This window comes from Syngnathus acus, chromosome 10 (assembly GCF_901709675.1).
Source record: "Syngnathus acus chromosome 10, fSynAcu1.2, whole genome shotgun sequence".
In the NCBI taxonomy this organism is placed as follows: Eukaryota; Metazoa; Chordata; class Actinopteri; order Syngnathiformes; family Syngnathidae; genus Syngnathus; species Syngnathus acus.
The window spans coordinates 25,605,224-25,621,820 of record NC_051095.1 but is presented as its reverse complement, the minus strand read 5'-3'; the positions used below and the strand labels follow the sequence as shown (position 1 = coordinate 25,621,820).

Genomic DNA, 16,597 nt, shown 5'->3' with positions numbered 1-16,597 from the left:
CAGCTCCCCAGCGCAGTCCTTCAGCGCTCGACCCGGGATGTTGTCAGGGCCCGCCGCCTTACGAGTGTTGATAGCGGCAAGCGCCCTCCTCACGCTATCAGCAGAGAGGCACAGGGCCTGCTCTTGTGGAGGAGGAGGGGCCTTCAGCGGGCAAGTGCTGTTCTGAGCGTCGAAGCGAGCAAAGAAGCGATTGAGCATGCCTGATGTTTTTTTCTAAATCATGGACACGGCCAGGGTCGTCTAGAATGTTCAGTACTTGATTATATCTTGTGTTTTGATTAAACATCATATGTTGCCTAATGCTAGACGCCAGCTTTTCGATTACTACTGAACGTTCTGCACAGAGGGAAATATTTTGCCTAACAAAGAAAAGATATGGTTGGAAGCATGATTAAACTAAGAATATAATGACGTAAGCAAAGACATGATGAATGGATGAGGTGTGACAGTGTATGTGCAAGAATGGAGCAGAATGTTTACAGGAAGGTCACTTGGAGATAAAACCAGCAGGTGCCAGAGGGAGACAGCCAAGAACTTGGCCAAAGATGATCGCCAAGGCCGAAAGACGGGATGGAAGACAACAGCCCCCACACACACCGAATTCCCCATAATCAGCACCCACTCCCATGGAATCAAAATCTCCTGCGAACTTGCCACACCCCCTGACTCATCACCCATCAAACTCGGCCCACACTGGCATGTGCAACTGAATATAAGCTGACCAAAGAACCTTGAACGTTGCCTTTTCTGAATGGACACTTTCTGCTCTTGAAAGGCCCAGCGCTGTATTGTACTTTCCTGAAAACAGAGCTTTCTTAACAAGAATTGTGATTGAACTCAACCAACCTGTGTAAGTCTAATTTCTGCTTCAGTGTCTTAGCATTTTCCTAAATCTGAAGAAATCAAACGAGCACGCAGTGAGTAAATTGGATAACAGGTGATTGGCAATGGCTTTTGCCGTGAGGCGCAGATAGCGCGCTCCCTAAATTGTGGACACAATCCAACAGCATCCATTGTTAGTTTTTCAACAGAACAGGTAATGTTGCAATACAGTATATACAGAAATAGCTGCAGTGATATCCAGTACTTTATGTATTGTTGTTCCACATTTCATGTTTTCTTTATAGAATCGAAAGGCTACAAGTCGGTGGTGGTCGAGGAAGAATTTTTAATGGCGAGCAGGAGGCAGCCTTTGTCCACATGGTTTTGGCAAATAATGCCATTAGACTGCGTGAAATCAGAGCAGCAGTGATTGCTGATCTGGTATTTAGGAACGTCCGTACTGTGAGCGAGACCACAATTGACCGCGTCCTCAGAAGGAACCATATGGGCATGAAACAGCTCCATAGAGTTCAATTTCAGAGAACTCTGAAACTGTGAAGGAGGCCAGATGCCAATATGTGGAGATAAGGAAACACAACAGTGCCTTGTGACTCTTATGCCTCGTCATATCATGCAGTTACTGTAGAGTGAACTGGAGTCACTTTGACGTAATTGTGATCTTGCCTTTTTATTCTTCAGCGATAATGGAGCTTGAAGCTAAGGGGGCACATGTCTTCATTTATGTCGATGAAGCCAGCTTCAATCTTTGTAAAGTAAGGAGACGTGGAAGGAACCTCATTGGGCATAGGGCCACTATTACTGTTCCAGGGCAGAGGGGCGCCAACATAACTATGCGTGCTGCCAACTCCAATGATGGCGACTTGTGCCATATCCCTACCATTGGCCAAAACAACACCGAGCTTCTCATAGCATTCTTGAATGCCCTTCATGACACCCTGATCCCGCCTCAGGAGAGAATAATAATAATAATAATAATAATAATACATTTTATTTATAAGGCGCCTTTCAAGGCACTCAAGGTCGCCGTAGAGACATAAAATAGCATAAAAATTGACCGGAGAGCAGCAGCAGCAAGTCGCGCCAGCGTTCACTCACATCCGGTGGACACAATTACAACATATTATCAAGATAAAAAAAATGTGACCTACTTATACACTATGTACAATAGCTGAGGAAGTTGAGCATGGTCTGCACCAGCTCGGGGAGGTTATAGTCGTGCTTGCAGGCCCAGTCGCGTTTGGCGTTGGAGTCGTCAAAGTCCATTGGCCAAGAGTCGGCAATGGCCTGCTGGACGGGGTCCACGACCTCCAGCTCGGGCACGTGCTTGCGCTGCTCCCGCACCAGCTCTCCGGGCGAGAAGCTCACGGCGTTGATGTAGTACGTGCGCATGCTGAGTGTGTCGGCCGGCGCCTCCAGCACCTCCAAGGTGGCGCGCAAACAGTCGTCAATATACATCATGGGAAGCCGCGTGGCGGGCAGCAGGAAGCACTCAAACTTGCCCGTCTTGAGAGCGTCATTAGCCAGGCTAGCCGGGATGCGTTGGCGGGGGCTGCTAGCAGGCAGCCTGCTGGTAGTGGAGGTTGTTGCTATTGCTGGCAGCCAAAAGATGCAGGGAGTTGCAGAGAGTTGCCAAAAAGTAGCAAAAAACACGCTAAAATACTAACTTTAAAATTGATTTAAAAAAGTTAAGAAAGAAAAGGACTAAAACTAAGCTAACTCTGGTGGAGAAGAGGCGAACATTCAGCGCCTGCGTCCTCTCCGACCCGGAAGCGGCCTGTTGAGGCCTGGTATGCCACTGTTCGTGATTGTCTGGGACAGTGTGGCGTTCCATCACCCTCGTGTTGTGAATGAGTGGTTTGCAGTGCAATTCCTTCTTCCATACTCTCTATTTTTAAATCCCATAGAAGAATTCTTTAGTGCATGGAGATGGAAGGTATATGATCACCATCCCTGTGAACAGATGTTCTTGCTCAATGCAATGACTACTGCTGCCCAAGATATAGATGTAAAGGCATGTCAAGGATGGATCAGGCGTGCTTGATGCATGATTTTTCCCTGTGTGCATTGCACGAGAGAATTTTGAATGTGATGTGGATGAGGCCATGTGGCCCATTCTTCAAGACAGAAGTGACTAGAAGAGACAGAAGAGTACCACTTGTGGCTATCTTTTATACTCTTACAGTATAAGACTAGTATAGATTTTTGTTCTTTACTGTAAAAGACTGTTTTTCTTAATTTCTCATACAGTAATGGATTTAATTTTTATTTCCATATAGTATGTATGTTATATTTCCATTTTCTTCGTTGGAATATTTTATTTGTAGGCCAGTCTGAAAAAAGGAATGTAATCAATAGAATTTGCATCAAAGCATATCTGATTCTGGATGCATTTTTCGTAAGAGGGCAAATTTGACTTGTCACGCACCGGTGTCATCCAGCCACGCCCCCCACTCACCAGGATCACTGTCACCTGTCGCGGGCTCATTGGGAGCCCTATATTAGCGTGGACAGCGCGACAATCCTTGTCAGCTTGTCTCGTGATGTCTCCGTGCACACCGGTCCTTGGAAGATTGACTCCCCGTTTCTGTATGATTCGGTCCTTTTCCTGTCTGTCCAGTGCTCCCTTGTCAGTCCGCAGTTGCTCTCCTTGGAGATCACCCGTCCGCCATGTCCAGTCCTTGCCAGCGCGAAGTCCAGCCGCCATCTGGCTATCCACACCCGACGAGCGCAGCCTCGCCCGTGCGCCGCTTCAGCCCTCCACCGTTTCCCTGTCCCTCCACAATAAAGTCTGCTTCACCTTGCATTTGGCTGTACTGTCCGATCTCTCACATGACTACAAACGGCACTGGCATGTAAGCTACGTACAGTCATAGGCTGCAATGACAAGCATTGATTCACACAAGTGTTGTATTTTGTTGCCCATTGTGTAATTATTGATTGGAGGTGCTCATACACTTGCGTCAAAGTTGAGTTGTTTGAAGGCAAAAATTGCTTTTGTTCCATATTTTAAATGTTTTGGCACAGTGTTGGATTTGGTCCACAATTTAGGGAACGCTATCTGCGCCTCACGGCAAAAGCCATTGCCAATCACCTGTTATCCAATTCACTCACTGCGTGCTCGTTTAATTTCTTCAGATTTAGGAAACTGCAAAGACACTGAAGCAGAAATTAGACTTACACAGGTTGGTTGAGTTCAATCATAATTCTTGTTAAGAAAGCTCTGTTTTCAGGAAAGTACAATACAGCGCTGGGCCCTTCAAGAGCAGAAAGTCTCCATTCAGAAAAGGCAACGTTCAAGGTTCTTTGGTCAGCTTATATTCAGTTGGACAGGCCGGTGTGGGGCGAGTTTGATGGGTGATGAGTCGTTGGGGTGGGGCGAGTTCGCAGTAGAGTTTGATTCCATGGGAGTGGGTGCTGGTTCTGGACGATTCGGTGTGTGTGTGTGGGGGCTGTTGTCTTCCATCCCGTCTTTCGGCCTTGGTGATCATCTTTGGCCGAGTCCTTGGCTGTCTCCCTCTGGCACCAGCTGGTTTTTATCTCCAAGTGACCTTCCTGTAAACATTCTCCTCCATCCTTGCACATATACTGTCGGACCTCATTCTTTCAATTTTGTCATTTTGTACGAATTTATGTGAGCTTTTGGCTGTCACATCATTAATCTATTACTGTTCCCTGACTATGCAAAGTTAGTTCTTCTGATACTCCATGTCTTTGCTCACATCATTATATTCTTAGTTTAATCATGCTTCCCACCATATCTTATCTTTGTTAGGCAAAACATTTCCCTCTGTGCAGAGCGTTCAGTAGTAATCGAAAAGCTGGCGTCTCGCATTAGGCGACATATGACGTTTAATCAAAACACAAGATATAATCAAGTACTGTACGGTCAAGACGACTCTGGCCGTGTCCATGATTTAGAGAACAAACATCAGGCATGCATTACACAGTTCCTTAAGGGTCATTAAGCTATTTAAGCAACATATCAAAAGACATTTATTTTGCAGTGCACAGAAATACATATTGAATCGTGAAGTTGTAGCAACCTCTGTTATTATCTTATATCAAAGAATGTCTAGTTATGTCTGCTTTATTGGTTGACTCCATGAATATACTTGTCTGCTTATATACTTTATCCAAAGAGATGTGAGCGTATCTGTTATTGTGGCTAGGCGGGTTTTGTGTCTTTTGACCCTATTCCTTCAACAGGTATTGCCTTTTGCAAAAAAATACGTGTCATTTTGATCACTGTGGCATGCGTTTAGCCTTCTGCTTTAACTGTTTTGAAAATGTCGATTTTAAGTTGACGGCTGCGGCAAAACAATAAAAGCTGTAACAAAAACCCGCCTTCATTCAGACCTCATGACCCCCCTTTCACCCTTGTCACCTCCATCCGCCATAGATCGCTGCTACTCCACTGTTTAATTTCTAGTACTAGGAAAAAACAAAACAAAAACAATCAACTTTGTGCTTCTTGTCACTGAGCAAGTATTTCCTAAAATTTGATTAAGGCTGAGGGGGGAAAAGTGTGTTTGCTTAATGAGTCTTCTCAAGTCATGGGCATAATGTCACCTTAGATTAACAAAAATGACAAAAAGAAACACAATACTCAGTGTTCATTCCATGGCACACCTATCACCCCAAATTCACTGACATTATTATAATACAATACAATAAAATACAATGATGCAACTTTATTCATAGCACATTTTACAACAGGAATCAATGTGATGTTGCCAACTAAATAGTTAATTTTTGCAGCCCTTATATGACATGATAACATGTCAAATTAACTGACTGTCAAGCTGTTTTGAATTAATTTACCCTTTAGTTTGCATCTGAGATTTAAATATTTCGTTTCGGCATTGCTTGTAAACACTTGGTGTAGACTGGCCAGCCCAACCTACTTCGTAGCAAAGTGGCTAGATTTGAGAAAAAAGGTGTGACTTATTTGCGAACGATACAGAAAATCTGGAATTCAGTGAAATGGAATGGAGTGGCAATTCTATTGAAAATGTACTGTACAAGTATTATGTTTGAGGCAGTCCAACAAAATTCTGGACGCTTTTAAAATTCCCCCAGGTCATTTTTTTTAGGGCTCAAAATTGGGACTTGTCCGGGAAAAAGAGGACGTCTGGTCAACCTATCATAGCAGCTTTTTGAGGGGATTTTATTCAATCAGATTTCAGCATTGATGTGTTTTCATACACATATAATTTCATCCAACGCAGAACCTCGAATGCAGGCACTGACCGCACACACACTATTGGAATTGCTGGTTCTTCTTTCAGCCAATTAGATAGTAGATTTACCTTCAAAAGGCATTGAGTGAGTTTCTCTGTCCATTGGTTCAGCTACATTTTGCTTCTGATTGGTTCAGCTGTTTGAAAAATCACTTTTAAGGTGCACTTCAAGAAATAAAGACTATGAGGTTAGATTAACCAACGCTACTTTACTGAGTGGCTTGTTTCAATCTGGTATGTATATATATTTTTACCGTATTGGCCCGAATATAAGACGACCCTGATTATAAAACGAGCCCCTCTTTTTCAAGTTTGAAAAAATATTTTTTGACTCAAGTTTGAAAAAAGACTTTTTGAACACCAAATTTAATATTTACACGGAAAATAATTACAGTACATCTGAAATGAATTATAACAATATATTCGAGAGAAAAAGCATGTTATTTTGCCACATTCAAATCATGCAAAAACTGTCTATCACATCTTAATATCTGAACATTTAAATATGTAAACTAAAGTGCAATCACATTTGTAAATGAATGGCTTCTGGTTTTTGAAATGTAAATAAACCAATCTACTGTGATAAAACAATAAAATTGCAATAACTGAATTAACCATCAAAGTGAAGTCCAACTGTAACTGTAGTCTTGAAACAAATCTGAATAAGGAAAAACATTGCAATAAAATAATGCAAACTGCTACCGCTATTGTTGGGGAGCCTGAGGACTGTAGGGGGTTGGCTCGGATGGTTATGCTCTTTTCGCCCCCGGGTGTTGGTCAAAACACAGGAGGGAAGACATGGTTCAGTTTTGATTGCTTTCCTGAATTATTTGCAAAAAAGTAACAGGCACTGTGGCTCATAGCGGCATACAGGTAAACTGGCAAAAGGGTATTGTGTGAAGGGTGTGAAGGGTGTGTATGATTTGTGGGGTGTGTGTGTGTGTGGTTCTGCAACAGACAGAAATACAGCACGTCAACGCTCAACTTCTGACGTCACACAACACTCGTAGACGGCACACATTACATAACTAACTGCGCGTAACGGTTCCGCTATACTAAATAACCATACATAAAATACTCTCTGCAACACACCAAACATAAGTCATCGAGACAACAAAATACATTTGCCGTTAGTCGCCGTGCCGCTGCGTAACGGCTACTTGTACGATGCGAGGCAAACTTAAAGGAGCGCGCCGGAGCTGTCAATCAAACGGCGCACACACGAAGCAAACCGCGACCGGACAAACGGCACAACAGTGGACAGTAGTAACAATGAAATGTATATACTCACTTTGTGTCAAAGACGCACACGATCACAGCAACATACTCAGCACAAGCTCCAACAATCGCGATAAGCTGAGGTAACTCACGCGAGACGTAAGGCGTAACTTCGCTTTAAAGGTATCTGTCGCCATCTAGTGTTGTGAATAGTTATATCGTCTACCCCACTTTTTTAGTCTTATTTCATTGCAAAAAAACATCGTCTTATATTCGGGCCAATACGGTACTTTGGGAGTAGTGATGTAAGAATGGAAGTTAGCATACATGGACAGGTGGAAGCTTCAATTTGCATTAGCAACTATGGTGAGTATGTTGTGATTTATTTATTAAGTTTAAGTTTATTAAGTTTATATATTAATCAAATGTGTTTAATACTATATTGTACTGTAGGGGTTTGCGAAATAGACTTGTAGAGTGAGTGGAGTGCTGAAAATCTTAATGTCATGCAAAAATTTGTGTAGCTTTGGGGGTATACAGTGATCCCTCGTTTTTCGTGGGAGATGCGTTCCCGAACCACCCGCGAAAAACAAAAATCCGCTAAGTAGAAACAATATTTATAGTATTTAGAAATTTGAACACCATTGTATTGAAATTTCCAACATGTGGTGCTTCTCATTGGCCGCTAGACGGCATGGATGCATTGCAAATCAATTAGAAGATTTGCCAAGTAATACAACGTGTCCACTTTCAGAACTACCGCTTTACACTAATCTGGGGGAAATCATGCTTAGTGAAACCAAAGTGAGTCACGGTTGCGCATGAATCTCCTGTTGCATTGTAGTCCAGTACACAATTTAAGCTTTTTAAACCCTCCCCAATACTTTCACGCAACATAAACCTTTCCCATTCGCTTAATAACCATTCCCACACTGTTCTGTGAACGTATTGTACTTTTACAGTAAATAAAAGAACAAACGCGTGGTATTGTCACGGGTCCCGACTCCTTCTGCACCAGTTGGTGCTTCTTCCCTCGCGCATGGCCCGCTGCTGCCTCTTGCGCTTGGACTCAGTCATGTCCACAGTGACGCACATTGCTCAGAGGCACAGCCCGCGCCATCAGGGCTCATTGCTGCTGTCTCAACTTCTGGACGGCAGTGCTTTTTTCCTACATGCACGGCAGCCAGACGCGCACCCTGCGCTTATCAATGAAGCACATTGCTCAGAGGCACGACCCGCGCTATGAGCACTCATTGCTGTTGTCCCGAATTTTTCTGCACAGCAGTGCATTTTTCCTTTGTGCGCAGCTGTGTCACGTTTCCGCTCTTGCCCTGCTGGCCGGCTGATGTGCCATCCGCGCCAGACCTCGGGGCATGCGTCGCCAATATGGAACTGTGTGTGCTAAGCGGCACTGATCGCCACCACCTGTCCTGTGTTATCCGTTGAATAGGGCGTGTATATAGACGCCGTTCACTGGTCAGTCCTCACCGTTTCGTCTGTTTTGACACACGCAGGCCTGCCACGTGGTACCCGTTTGCCTGATTCGCTGTGTAGCGTTACGCCTGGCTGGTTGTCTGCCTTGACACACGCACGCCTACATCTGATTTCCGTTTGCCTGATCCGCTGTGTACCGTGATGCAACTACGACGCAGGACGCGAGCTCGCTGACCGGTTCGTCAGTTGCCTCGGGCACCTGCTCTGCTGGTATTCCAGCCTCCCTATTCCTCTTTTCATCTTTTTGCATCCCCTAAATCAGGGGTCTCAAACTCCAGTCCTCGGGGGCCGCATTCCTACATGTTTTCCAAGTTTCCCTCATTAAACACACCTGATTGAATTATCAGGCTCCTGCAGAACGTGAGGATGAACTGATCATTTGAATCAGGTGTGTTTAACGAGGGAAACTTCGACCCCTGCCCTAAATAAACAGTCCATGTTGCACATGGTTGTCCTGCCTTGTTCATGACAGGCTGGCTGCTGCGCTTCCCGCGCTTGTCCATAGTGACACACATTGCTCAGAGGCAAGCCCCGCACTATCAGCATGTATTTAAACGCCGTTCTCCCATCACTTATAAACCCGCGAAGTAGCGCATTCGTGAAAGGTGAAGCGCGAAGTGGGGAGGGATACTTGTACTTGTTTTAGTCAAATTTCCAAAGTGCCGCGTTAGACTTTGGAGGCCCTACTGTGGTGATAAATGTACTTACCGTAATTTTCGGACTATAAGTCGCGGTTTTTTTCATAGTTTGGGTGGGGGGGCGACTTATATATGTTTTTTTTCACAAATTTTTACTTGATCATTAACACATCACTTATAGTTGACCACTTCACATGTTATTTTTAGTATAGTTGATCACTTCACATGCTTTGATATCTTTATCTTGAACATATTCAAAACATGAAAAATAGAGAGAAAAAATCAAATAAAGTAATTAACACTTTAAAGCGCCATATCCTCTGGACATGTCCTCTGTCACCAGGATGACATAAAGGACGAGAAATTTGATCGATGGATTTAATGATTTGGAGTGACACAAATGGTTTGATAATATTGTTGTTTATGTGATAGTTATTTAAAATATAGTTTATATATCGTTGTATGGGCCTGTGGAATAATTTGAACTGCGGCGCGGCACACGGCATTGTTGACAAAGGACGATCGATGGATTTAATGAATTGGAGTGACACAGATGGTTTTATAAACGTGTTATTTATGTGATAGTTTTTTTTAAATAACTGAATGTTACGTCAAGCCCGTTCTCAGCTCCTCGAGTCGTTTGTGTTTGTCACGTTAGCATACCGTATCGTTTAGCCTGTTGTTGCTCGTTCATGTCTGCTCTTGGTGTTGGATTTTGTCGAATAAATTGCCCCCCAAAATGCGACTTATACTCCGGAGCGACTTATATATGTTTTTTTTCACATTTTTGGGCATTTTATGGCTGGTGCGACTTATAATCCGGAGCGATTTATAGTCCGAAAATTACGGTAAATAGGTCAAGTGTATTGTACAACGAGAGCTGTGTGCAGTAGAACATGGAAGGGGTCAAGACATCATAAAGCCAATTGCTTCTGCTTTTACTGTCTGTCCGCTTCGTTATTTGGCCTTTATCCAGTGAATTTGTGTTGCAATGTAGCTGTCCAAACTGTTGGCAGTAAAACATTGATTCTGTCCTAAGGGAAAAATTAATGATTTCAGTGGGCACAGATGGGCTTGTAATTTATGTGCCCATTCAATAAGGGCAAGTAGAATGGGAGCAGTCACAAGAAAATCGAGGATCTGCTTTTTCCAAGGCACTGGCTTGATCTAGTTGAGGCACTGTTACTTGCTGGACCAGAACCAATCAGATGCATTGCTTTCACACCCTCTCTTTTGTTCACCCAAAATCCTGGTCTGGGTTCACTTCCTCTACCCTTTTCACAGCGATTAAAAATCAAAGACCATAAGGCTGACTACACCCATCAGATGCTTTTAATGCTGCCTTGGTGACTGTTCGAGAAAAGTGCATGGCTGGCTGAGTGGGATGAGCTGTGACAGCACAAGGTTGCACAATTTGATCTGTGAATTAGGGGCGTGAGCATTCTACAAAATTAAACAGCTCAGTTTCATACAGGCTGTCAGCCACCGTTAGCATGATCTTACTCCTAACGCACTCAAGCACATGCACACGCACAAACACGTTTACTGTGTTACACATACACATACACTTGGGATTGTCCGATGTGATAGAAATTCATTCCACTCAAAAATTAATCAGCAGAAAAAGATTAACCTTTAATAGAAAGATATGAGGGACAGTGTGGCGGCATAAAAGCCGACCTGACTTACGCAAACAACAAATACAGTATGTGTACGCTTTGAATTGAGAGTCAAGTGTGCTCTGATATACATGACATGACCAACATTAAGAAACACAGGCACACTGTTTAAAATTATGCAATTCTGTCATTAGTCTTTAGGATGACATTGTGTGAGAAATGTGGAAATGTGTTTTTATCACCAGTACTGTGTTTATAGTTAACAAGTTTTTTTTTTTAGTTCTGTCAATGAATTGCAATTAGTATTAATTTAGCGTATTGTGCAAAGTTCTTGGACTACTACTCTGCTCCTAAAAGGTCATTTCCACAGCAGGCATTTTGACAACTGTCAATAATATTGTCAGCCTGAGGCTGCACAGGGTACCACAGCTGTGGAAGACGTCCTGCGTGGTACCGGTGCCCAAGTCATCTCGCCCCAGTGACTTCAACCACTACCGGCCGGTGGCCCTGACATCCCACCTGGCGAAGACCCTGGAGAGGCTGGTCCTCCACCACCTGCGCCCCCTGGTGAGCTCCTCCGCCGACCCCCTGCAGTTCGCCTACCGGCCGAGCATCGGGGTTGAGGACGCCGTCATCTTCCTCATGCAGAGGTCTCTGGCCCACCTGGAGCGGGCTGGAAGCACTGTGAGGATCATGTTTTATGATTTCTCCAGTGCCTTCAACACCATCCAGCCAGAACTGCTGGGGAACAAACTGCACCATGCTGGAGCCTGCCAGCAGCTGACATCATGGGTCCTGGACTTCCTCACAAACAGGCCACAGTTTGTGAGGACAGGAGGCCGTGTGTCTGACACGGTGGTCTGCAACACAGGAGCTCCACAGGGGACCGTCCTGGCCCCCCTTCTCTTCACCATCTACACAGCTGACTTCACCCACCACACATCAACCTGCCACCTCCAGAGGTTCTCGGACGACTCCGCCATCGGCGGTCTCATTAACGACTGAGACGAGACGGAGTACCGAGGACTGAATCACAGATTCGTGGACTGGTGCCAGCGGAACCGCCTCCAGATTAACTCCGGAAAAACAAAGGAGCTGGTGGTGGACTTCCGCCGGCGCAAAGTCCCCCCCTCGCCGGTGAACATCCAGGGAACGGACGTAGAGATTGTGGACTCTTACAAGTACCTGTTGTTTTCTTCTTTTGCACAATTTTTTTATCTAATACTTTTTTTTATCTCCACTGTATATTGTGTATTGTGTATATACTGCCCATATATTTTTTTTATTTATATATATCTCTTACTTTTTTTAAATCTTTTATCCCCTTCCCCGCATGCGTGTGTGTGTATATGTTAAGTGTACTGCTGCTTACACAGGAGTTTCCCCATTGAGGGAATAATAAAGGATTATCTTATGTTATTTTATCTTATTGCAGTCGCATTTTGAGCATTATTGTCTCAGAATTTGTTTTCATGTATTGGACCGGGTTTAGGCTGCATGTCCAAGTTCTGATTTAATGCCTGCATCAAATTTATTTGACTGTCTCTGAGTATTGAATAGTTCAGGATTTACTGAATATTTCAGGTGACATATATCTGATATGGCTGTTTTAACATTCATTAAACCACAAGCTTGTGCAGTTTATATACTATGACAACAATACCATATTATACAGTAAACAATGTAATGTATAAATAGCAAACCAATCCCCATTTAGTTGGCCTGCACTGATTCTTAACCAGTGGTTTCTGTGCACAGTAGCTCATGATGTATCCCAGGTGGAAAATATGGAGGCGTACAAGCTTCCGGCTTGCGTTTATTCCAAGCGACTAAGACGCCCCCTGGAGGTAAAATAACTTCTCTTTAAAATTGTGTTCACATGGGCTTTGTGTAATAGACTTATTCTATTGCTGGAAGCTGGTTGCTATTCAAAGTAGAAATGTCGTCCTCTGTCCATTTGGGGATGTGTCTGGTCTGGCCCTACTGTTATTTGCTCGGAACGTTTGAGGAAGCTAGAGAGGCAACGCTTTGTTGGGGCTGTCTTACTTTGTTGGGGCTCCTCCCACACTTCTACTTGTTACAATAGTTTCATACTGACTACTGACCACTGTAACACCCTGATGTCCTTTTTTGACAATAAAATAGCCACCATCCACCAGCAACTGACCCCTTACTCATGTAGCTATCCATCTCCTTTCTTCCCCCATCCCCCCCCCCCCCCCCCTCTTTCCTGCTTCAAATTTCCCTCTGCTTCTGACCTATTTAAACTCATCCGGAATTCAAAAGTGATTAACGGCGACACAAGGCTTCATCTTGTGGTGCAATGGGGAACTGAACAGGAAGTGGAGCATGTACATGTACTGTATACTTGACCCACTTGCTTTCTTCCTTGGTCATAGCTTCTCTCCCCTCTCTGCTGCCCCTGATTACTGCCATCATCCATTCTTCACTCACCTCTGGCTCTGTCCCTTTATCTTTCAAATCTGCTGCTGTTACACCAACTCTTAAGAAACCCGGCTCAGACCTCAACATCCTCAGTAACTTTCGCCCCATCTCCAACCTGCCATTTCTCTCCAAAATTCTCGAAAAAATTGTTGCATCACATATCCACACTCACCTCACTAGTAATAATTTATATGAACAGTTCCAATCCGGTTTCTGCCCCCGTCACAGTACAGAAACAGCCCTCATTAAAATCACAAATGATCTCCTTATTGCAGCCGACTCTGGTCTATTATCCATTCTCATTCTCCTTGATTTAAGCGCAGCTTTTGACAACATTTCTCACTCCATTCTCCTTGACCGACTAGCCCAGGGGTGGGCAAACTACGGCCCGCGGGCCACATCCGGCCCACGGGACCGTTTAATCCGGCCCGCCAACCCTGAATTAATTGTATTATTAAACTTTTTTTTTGGTCATTTTGCCTGCAATGACTGCGTTTCCCCAGTAGATGGGGAACCGCTCGCCTGCGCATTTACTACCGGAAGCCGTGTCAGAAAGCTCGGTGCACACTCACAAGTGCGTGTACGTACGTACTCAGTAGTACGGACATGGCGCACTCGCGCTCTATTTGTATCAGTCCCGAATTTAGAGCGTGGGCTGTGACGACAGCATTCTTGTAATTCGCTCGCTGAGCTTTCAGATACAGTTTTACGCTAAAGCCCCCCACAAACCTTCCCCTGGAATCCTTCCATTAAAATGAGTGGCCCGAAGAAAAGAAGTGAGTGCCGAATGTTAAAAGAGTGTCCAATTTGGCTCGACGTACGCGACGTGACGTTCAGCCACATCAACCCGTCACAGATCGAGGTAAACGGATCTCTCCTAAGAATTGCCACAACAAATTTTACTCCAGACTATGATGCACTAGCAAAAAAGAGAGACCAACAACACTGTTCCCACTGAAAATGAAGGGGAGGCTCTCAAGTTTGTTGTAAAAAAATGCATTTTGAATATGATTTGTACACATAGCAGGTATTGAAACTAGCGACCATTCTCATTTTGAAACAATGCAGGATGCTCAAGGACATTGATGCACCACCTGCTTGCGACTAATCTTAACCTGTAAAGTTCTTAAGGCTTACTTTAAGGAAGTGTTTCCCGTTTCCTCACCTCTGTTACCAGGTGTTTGTGAGTTAAAACTCTGCTCTGATGTTCAGATACCCCTCACCGTGTTGCCGTTTTGATTACTTTATTTGGATGTATGCTTTCACCGATTCTTCAAGACGATATATTTGGTCAGAATGTTTGCTGTTTGATGTGATCTCATAAGATAAACATCTTTCATTAATCTGACCTGCAGGCACTGAAGTGATGGAGACTGTTATTCATAATAACAGTGTCGTATTTTATGAGAATCACTGATAGCAGTTTTTTAGTGAATTATTTTTATTTTTTTTAATGCTGTTAATAAATGCATTTGTTTTAAAAAAAACTTGTTTGGAATATCCATGCTTTACTACCTACTAAAGGCCAAAATCTTTTATGCAATGACCTTTACAGGTCGCTTATATTACTTCACACAAACACTACATCCATCTGCTCCTGGTTCGGCCCTCCGGTACAAATTTAGAACCCAGTTCGGCCCGCGAGTCAAAAAGTTTGCCCACCCCTGGACTAGCCTCTATTGGACTGTCAGACACACCCCTGCACTGGTTCCACTCATATCTCTCCGGCTGCTCTCAATTTATCCAGTTAAAATCATTCACATCTCATCCCTCCCCCCTGTCCTCTGGTGTTCCCTAGGGTTCTGTCCTTGGTCCAATCTTATTTATCATTTACCTCCTCCCACTTGGTTTGATTTTCCGAAAACATAATATCAACTTTCACTGCTACGCGGACGACACCCGGCTCTATGTCTCCTCCAAACGCCCTTCCACTCTCCCACCCTCCTCCCTCTGTGCGTGCCTTCAAGAAATTAAATCCTGGTTCACCTCAAACTTCCTTAAACTCAACTGTGACAAAACTGAGGTAGTCCTCATTGGTTCCAAATCGTCCCTCAACAAACAGCCCAGTTTTATGTTCACCATTGACAACTCCTCGGTTTCCCTTCCCCTCAGGCTAAGAGCCTGGGTGTCGTCCTCGACAGCCCCTTATCATTTAGCACCCACATCAACAACATCATCCGTTCCTACTATTTCCACATCTGTAACATCAACCGCCTCCGTCCATCACTCACTCCGAACAGCACTGCTATCCTGGTCCACTCTCTCGTTACATCTCGTCTGGATTATTGCAACTCCATCCTTGTCGGCCTCCCCCACAAACTCCTCCATAAACTGCAACTGGTTCAAAATGCTGCTGCTCACATCATCACCAGAACCCCTGTCCATCATCACATCACTCCTGTTCTGCACCAACTTCACTGGCTTCCTATAAAACAGCGCATTAACTATAAAATTCCCCTCCACATATTCAAGGCCATCCATAACCTTGCCCCTCCATACCTGTCAGACCTCCTCCACATTAACATTCCCACCCGGTCTCTAAGGTCTGCCTCCACTATCACCCTCACTGTCCCCCAATTCCGTCTGTCAACTATGGGGGCTAGAGCCTTCAGTTGCTCTGCCCCTCGCCTCTGGAACTCTCTCCCCCCTGACATTAGAAACATTGACTCCATTCTTCAGTTCACCTCAAAACCCACCTGTTTAGGCAGGCATATACGTATTTGAACCCATCATTCTGCTGCAGATGTTTCCTTGCTTTTATACTGTTTTTATATTTAATTGTGTATGCTATTTTATCTCTGTACGGCGGCGACCTTGAGTGCCTTGAAAGGCGCCTTACAAATAAGATGTATTATTATTATTTTTTTTTATTGTTTGGTTATGTTTATATCAGAATTGTGTTATACTGTACTAATTAAGTTGAATGGAGCATGGATTTGGATGATCAATATAAATCTGAATATGGTGCATCCATGATAATGAGTTACTGATCATTTCCATGTTTCCATATTCATCCCCACCCCTTTTTTAATTAAGGGATTCATTTTAACTCGATTCACTTTTACTCTATTCGTTTTACTTTTGTACCGTGAAAAGATCC

General features: G+C 44.0%; 1 long non-coding RNA gene across 1 annotated transcript; it reads right to left on the bottom strand.

Annotated features, from left to right (window-relative positions):
- Positions 1-12,899: 12,899 nt before the first annotated feature.
- On the bottom strand, positions 12,900-15,558 carry LOC119129579. The gene is made up of 3 exons (XR_005099274.1): positions 15,438-15,558; positions 15,072-15,078; positions 12,900-12,911 (listed from the first exon to the last, which is right to left on the bottom strand). It is a non-coding gene; the product is annotated as an uncharacterized LOC119129579 (long non-coding RNA).
- Positions 15,559-16,597: the final 1,039 nt, after the last annotated feature.